Consider the following 7,351-nt stretch of genomic DNA (forward strand, 5'->3'; position numbering starts at 1 on the left):
AATGAGCTCATATAAAATTGGAATCAAAATAAAAATTTATTCTAAGAGCATGAACTATAAGAATAAAATAAGAAAAAAAGTCTTTTAATCCATTAGGTTATTTGAGCAATAAAAAACTAAAAAAATTGCCAATTCTGAACAATAGTTCATGGCTTAAGTTTTCAAAATCCACTAATTACATCCTCCAAAACTTGGAATGGGACTCCTCCATAGTTTTTTAGGTTACTTGAGAGGTTTTAGACTATTATCTTAACTATAAAGCCCACTCTTGCGCTATGCAACTTTCTTTTCAATTCTTGTCATGCAACTTTCAAAATTGCTGACAACTTTTTGCAACTCCTAGCAACTTTGACATTTAACCCTTGGAAACTTCCAAATAGGCCTATTATGGTCTCTTTATGATTTCTAGGCATGATTTATCCTTAAAAACACAAGATCACATGTTTTTGAGTAATTTTACCTAATTGACAACTTTTGCAACAATTTACATGTTTTTGACATCTTTCCCAACTTTGCATCAAATGACAAAATAGGACCTCCAACTTGTGTAAAAGATATGAAAACAACATAGAGGACTAATTAAAATTAAAACCAACCTTTTCATAGACTTCTAGGGTATAAGACCCATACCCCTAATCTTGCTTCCTAACAACCTAAACACAAGGTAAGCAAGAACAATTAAAAAACAAATTGAGCCTAGTCAAATCCATCTAGGAGAAAACACACATAAACTTATAAGGTCCAAACACAAATAAATGACTTGGCTAAGGTTATTACAAGCCAAAAATCAAAGTGTGGAACTAGGACTAGGAGTTAGCCTAGGTGCTCCTACACCAAGAATCTCTCATGTAGATCCTCACCATAGGCATGTACCTGAACACTAGAAGGTGGCATATGACATTGGACCCTGCCTCAAGGGGAACCTTTGAACATATATGTTATTGAATCCTTGGAATGCTCAAAAAACATAGGTGCCCTCTAGTGGGGTGACACAACTGCGTGACGTGAACACATGCACATAAGATGCGAGATAATGATTTTATTGTATCTACCATTTTTAGTTATAGGGATAAAGAATGTCATTTTTGAGTAAAAAATTGTCTAAATTGTCTAGATAAAAGGTCAAGACTTCCTCATCCCTCTGAGTTTCTTTTTCCTTAGTTGGTTATTTACAAATACTGCTTGTGTCCCCTTGTTTTTTTTCACAAATAAGTATGAAAGCCAACTATCATACTTTCCAAATCAATCCAAAATAATGTCAATCTGAAAATAATATTCAAATATATCTGAGAACCATAAATAATGTCTATAATTTGTCCAAAACCTATCATAATTGGTCAATATTTCTTCAAAATCTTGTCCAAACTTGTTAGTTAGTCCTTTACTCACCTACTTTGTTGTGAAAGTTAGCACAATTCAAGATCTTAGGGTCTTCCATTCAACATTTTATTGCATCATCCTCTGTACTTCCTCAGATGGGAGTCTGAGCTTTCTCTCATGAGATTATGCCTAAATATTGTCAAAATTGTCCAAAACTGAGTAAAACATGTCTATATGTCACTTCTTTGCACTGTGGTTTGCAAAACTTTGCACAAGATAGGATTTTGGGAATTGATGTTCCCTTTCCTCATACTAGTCAACATACTTCCTTACACGGGTCTATCAAGGTCCTTACACAAGATTTTGTCTCCACACTGTTAAAATTTGCTCAAAATTGTCTATCAGAAGTCTTTACTTTCCTGGTTTATGTCATTTACTCACCTTAGAGTTGTTTCCTCTTGTGAGTCTATCAAACATTGTCTAAACCAGTGAGCTATTTTAAACTTCCTCATCAAAACTCTGTCCAAATCTGATCTTTGTCTAAATACACCAATTTATTTCTTTATCTGCAATAGTCTATAACTTAGACAACTTGCTTGGTTGATCACTTGTGATCCACATATGAACTAGTCTCATCACTTTGATGTCCCATTTGTTCTATTTTGTTGTCATCCCTTATGTCACGGTAGTCAATCTCTTAGCTATTCTAGCCATTTCTCTGACTACTTGTACCCTGGTATACATTAGGCTTACAATTACTTAATCACTTTGAGATGACATTCTATGTGTGGTCCTTATTTAAATTTTCTCAGAAGTCATTGTCTATGACTGTTGCAACTAGGAGTGGAAACTTTTTTTTATCCCCATTGACTTAGACGAGGTAGAGATATGGGTAGGAATCGTCGTAGAGGTCATTCCTAGTTATATATATAGTCTGAGTCTAGTAAAGGATCCTCATGGTATCCTTCATCTATTGGTCCACCTAACATCAGACGAGTGTTTTCCATAAACTTTGAACAAGTTAGGAATCCATTGTTTCAAGAACACCTAGACACTGACAAGACACCTACATCTTTAAACAAAACAATTGAACTTCTATTTGAGACACCTTTACATCCTAAACAAATTGAAAACTTGCATACTAATAGGATGATAGACCAAGATCAAGAAACTGGTGAAAATAGTAGGAGAGAATGTAGAAATGAATTCTGAAGGACCGAAATGCTCAAGGGTCCCTACACCCACACAAATGATTATGGGGATACTAAAGAAATATGCCTAGAAGACATAGAGAAATGTTAGAAAGACAAAAACTTCGAAAAGATGATAGAAATCTTACTCAATGACGAGAAAGATAAGTATTTCTTCAAACTCGCTCAAGAAGGAGAAAAATGGCCTCAAGATTATCATGTTGAAATAATTGTTTTTGATTAAGTAAAACAGGTTTTAATGGGTGTCTGAAACCCCATAGTAAACCAAAAAATAAATAAATTAAAGTTCAGAACATAAATCTGAACAACAATAAAGGAGTAGGAAATCAACACCATCAATCTTAACTTTCCCATATTTCCAGGATGAGACCATAATATTAGTAACCTTAGGGTTCCAGCCATGCAATTTCTTAATAAACTTTGAAATGCCACCATCCCTCAGTTTCTCCCATACCTTCGACTACCTTTTCCATTTCACAGCCTCGTCCTCTGACTCTCTGTGATGCCTTTTGCCCACCATCTTATTTCTTAGAGCATAAACTTTATGCAACCTCTGAAAAAAATAACTAATTGAAATAATTGTTATACAAGAACAGGAATTTGAAATCTCAAACTCCAAGCCATGCAAGAGAAGTTGGCACAAACATAGAAAGATAAAGACAAACTGGCTAAACAATACACACTAGACATTATTTGTCCATTTCCTTTTGACAAGGATTTTTACATGCCACATTTTCATAGAGGAGTTGAGCTACCTAAATATGAAAAGTACCTAGGAACATCTAATCCCCAAGATCACTTAAGGGAGTTTGATACTTTGTCCATGGATCTCATACATAATCAAACATATCTCATGCACTTGTTCACACAAAGTTTGGATGGCCAAGCTATGGGGTGATTTTCACAATTATCTACTGGAATTATGACTTTTGATGGGATTGCCAATGTGTTCATACAATAGTATTAACACAACATCCAACATTTAGTTAACATAAGAGATATTTGTAACCTTAAATAAAGAGTTGGAGAACCTTTCTTAACATTCCTTCAAAGATGGAGACAATTGTACACTAAATACTCACATAAGATACCCGAGACTGAAAAAATTGATATATTCATGGATAACCTCTTACTGGATTTTGGATACAAAATAAAACTTTAAGGTCCACATACCTTCAAAGACATGATTACACAAGGTATACACATAGAGGAGTTTATGGTTAAGAAAGGTTAGTTAACCCTTCAAAAAGACATCAAACAAGGGTCTAGCTCTAGCAAAGACAAGTCTAAGTATGTTAACAAAAAATGAGAGGTAGTACATGATGGAGTGGTGGACAATATCATTCCCACACCTCCTAAGGAAGATTTTAATCTCACAGATATAATATGCATGTTTCTAAAACCACTGAATAGACTACTATGAACAAAAAGACATTTGGTAACAAAGCTAAAAACTCACCTTGGGTTTCTAGACCCAAACGTGAATACACGCCTCTTGGTGAACCTCTTGAAGTAGTCTACAAGACTCTACTTCAAAATTAGATTATTAATCCACTTGATAATTCTCATCCTTATGATCCACAACCATGACCTACATGGTGGAACAAGAATGCGTATTGTGAATACCATAAAAAAAAGGGTCATTAAAAAAACAACTATATTAATCTGAGACATAAGGTTCAAGACCTCATTGATGATGGTGACATAGTTCTGGGTGGACATAATAAGAATTCAGATCATAAAGATTTTAAGGAACCATTTCCTCTATATAACAAGGGAGAAAGTTATAAACATAAAAACAAAAACAAGGTCAACTATGCATATACCAATGATGATAATGTAATCAACATGGTTGAACCTTTAGACTCTGAATACTATGATGTAATCATGATCAAAGGAAAAAGTGACAATAAAAAATCTAAGACTCTCTAAGAGGTGCTAGATCTCTTACATCCAATCAAGAACAATCATAGTTATGTGCCAACACTATCACACATTCTCATGCTAAAATAGTACTTGAAGGCCTCACACCTTCTACACCTAAAAATGAACAACATAAAGAAAAGCTTGTTGCTAGTCCAACTGGAAAGAACACGAAACTTGTAACATCCTTCACTACTAAAAACTATAGCATCCTTGAACTATTGCAATGAAGAAATGCTCAAATAACCATCTTTGAATAGCTTAATTTTTTTTTTGCTCATAGACAAATTCTTGACAAAGATCTCACTAAAGCAAACATGCCTCAAGATCTTGATCTCGATTAGTTTCAATCCATGGCAGGTCACTTGACCTCACCTTATTACTTGTCCTTTTCTGAAGAGGATGGTAATTCTTTGATTCATCCTTGTCAGTTACATATTGAAGTCACGATCTATCTAAAACATGTCATTCATGTGCTTATAGATAATGGAGTTGTTCTTAATATCTATTCTGCTAGTTTACTTACATAGTTGGGTTATGATGAAGAGTCTATTGATCCTCACTGAAAAATCACCATCAAAGCATATGATGAGGTAGAATGAAAATCCTTAGGTCTATTGTGTTTCCTCTCTGAGTTGGTCACATAGAACAAGATGTTATCTACCAAGTCCTTATTATTCCTTTAGCATACAAAATACTATTAAGAAGACCTTGGATTCATAAAATGAAAGTGGTACCTTCAACATACCATCAATTTGTGAAGTTTCTGTTCCAAGGATTAGAGGTTACTATACCTGCTAATACTAGTTACACATGTAACATGCTCAAGTCTATTGACAATTTTGTTCCTATTAATAGAGAGTCTATAGAAAATCATGTAAACAAGCTCAAAGAAATGGAGAAGAATCTTAAGCTAACAGAAACTGGAATGGGAGAATATCAAATTGAACTAGTTTTGTCTCTAACATCTCTTCCTAAATCTCCTTGTCATTATGGGAGACCATTTGAAACAAAGAGACCTTTTGTGGTATCACCTAAGATTGTAACCAATGGTGCCTTTGTTTAGGAAACTGTACCTCTAGAAGATGAAGATGAAAAATAGAGCTATTGTTGCTTGGCTATACAAAGAAGAGGTCCTAGTTGATCTCATAGACCAGTCTCATGAGATAGCTCCTAAAAAGTATGGACTAGGTCTTAAACTGATAAAACACCTTGGATACAAAGGTAATGGTCCTATAGGATGCAACACCAAAGGACTGATAGATCCAATCAAAGCAATATCTAGATGACCTTGTGACACAGTAGGCCTAGGCTTGAAGAAAGTTCCCTTTCATCTAGGGATCAACAAATTTGTACCAGAATATAATAGCTCATCTAAACATGAGTCACAAACTAATTCTAGCAACCAAGTGAAATTTTTTGATGATGAGGATACCTTTCCTTATCCTATTCAACTAGATCTTGCTACATTCTTTGCAGAGCCCAATGACTTTATACCACATGTCATTACTACTAAAGCTAACAGTGATTCTTCTGAGAATACTATTGATACTCCCTAATTCAAAAGGAACATGGTGAGTCTAGTCATGTTCTCATTGTTGAATGACTTTTTCAAAATCAAGATGATACTAAAAGTGGAGAATGGGTACCCATGACTGTTGGGGAATACTAATATTTGACTCTATGCAACACTAATTCTCAAGAGTATAAATTTGATTCCCTCTTAGATGCAACTTCCAATAAGGATGTCAACAATGTTCACACATATGAAAATAAACTTGAAATAAGAGAGCAGTCTAGGGTATGGTCTGATGAGTCTCACACTACTAATGTCGACATGTCTTCGATTGATGTTGTTAGAAGTTAGAGGAATTTGAACATATCTTTGGATGAAACCTCTCTAGGTCTCAACTTACTTGTCCGTGCATTTGATGACTATACTGTAAATGCAATTGAATTTGCCACTTCTCTTTCACTCACTTATCTTGAGCTAATAGAATAGAACTCAGATACTACATATAACGAAGTCCCCACATTCTAGAAAACTATGCTCTTGCTTGCTATCTACACATTGTTGAATCGGTAATGTCTTTCACTAGAGAACACCATGTCAATATGACTAAAGCTGACATCAAATATCTCAGTCATATAATTAAAAGAAAAAATAATAGATGTTCCACTGGTGAAAACCATATTGTGGCAGTATTGTAACCAAAAATAGTAAAACCAAAGGACATATCTGATAGGCCAACACTGAGAAAAATAATATGAAAGAATTAACAATTTATGATGGAATTTAGCTGGTCTATATGTGTCAATCCAAGAGTGTAAGCTTACAAAAGGTGTTTGAGCAGTATGCCATCAAGGGGTGATAGTTGTGAAATGAGGGATGATGAATGTAGCTACAACATGTGAAATTGAATCTATAAAAAACTCAAGAAATCCCAGCGATAGGAACTGTCCCTTCCTAGCGACAGGAACATTAGAAATAGAAATTAACACAAACACAATGATAATAAAAAATGTAACAATTTACAAATCCAATGAACATTAATTTAAAAGAAACAAAAAAATATCATGCATAGTAAAATAATATAATAGAATGGTTTTCTAAATAGAAATTTGACTTGAATTTCTAAAAACATGATAGGATGCTCTTTTTAATCCACATATTGTACGCTAAATAAATTGACTTGTTGGAAGCAAGAGTTAACAAACAAACATTAGTTGATGTGCATGCATTAAATATTCAATAATGAAAGACAAACTAACATTTGCTTGAGTTTTGCAACTCAAAGCAACCAACAACTCAAGTCCTCAAACAACCTCAAACAACTCAAGAAAGGCACCCATGAGAGGCCTTGTTGGTGCGTTTAGATTGGAGAGATGTTTAGTGT

Source organism: Cupressus sempervirens, chromosome 1 (assembly GCF_028749045.1).
Source record: "Cupressus sempervirens isolate cs-2001-9-10 chromosome 1, ASM2874904v1, whole genome shotgun sequence".
Taxonomy (NCBI): domain Eukaryota; kingdom Viridiplantae; phylum Streptophyta; class Pinopsida; order Cupressales; family Cupressaceae; genus Cupressus; species Cupressus sempervirens.